This window comes from Suricata suricatta, chromosome 10, assembly GCF_006229205.1.
Source record: "Suricata suricatta isolate VVHF042 chromosome 10, meerkat_22Aug2017_6uvM2_HiC, whole genome shotgun sequence".
Lineage (NCBI taxonomy): Eukaryota > Metazoa > Chordata > Mammalia > Carnivora > Herpestidae > Suricata > Suricata suricatta.
Window position 1 is genome coordinate 61,379,033 of NC_043709.1, and position 687 is coordinate 61,379,719.

Sequence of the window (687 nt, forward strand, 5' to 3'; positions counted from 1 at the left end):
TGCATCTATTGACAGTATCATATGGTTTTTTTCTTTCCTTTTGTTAATGTGATGTATCACATTGATGGATTTGCTAATATTGAACCAGCCTTGTAATCCAGGAATGAATCCCACTTGATCATAATGGATAATTCTTTTTATATGCTGTTGAATTCAATTTGCTAGTACTTGTTGAGTATTTTTGCATCCGTATTCATTAGGGATATTGGCCTGTAGTTTACTCTTTTTGTTGGGTCTCTATTTGGCTTAGGAATCAAAGTGATATGTGCTTCATAGAATGAGTACAGAAGTCTTCCTTCCATTTCTATTTTTTTTGAATAGCTTGAGAAGGATCGATGTTTACTTTGCTTTAAACTGGTAGAATTCCCCTGGGAATCCATCCGGCCCTGGGCTTTTATTCGTTGGGAAATTTTTGATAACTAATTTGATTTCTTCACTATTTATGGGTCTGTTCAGATTTTCTATCTCTTCTCGTTTGAAATTTGGTCATGCATGTGCATTTAGGAATTTGTCCATTTCCTCTAGATTGTCCAGTTTGTTGGCATATAATTTTTCATAGTAATCTCTGAAGGTTGGTTGTATTTCTGAGGGATCTGTTGTAATATATCCATTTTCATTCATGATTTTGTCTATTTGAGTGTTCTCTCTTTTCTTTCTGAGGAGCCTAGCTAGAGATTTATCAATTTT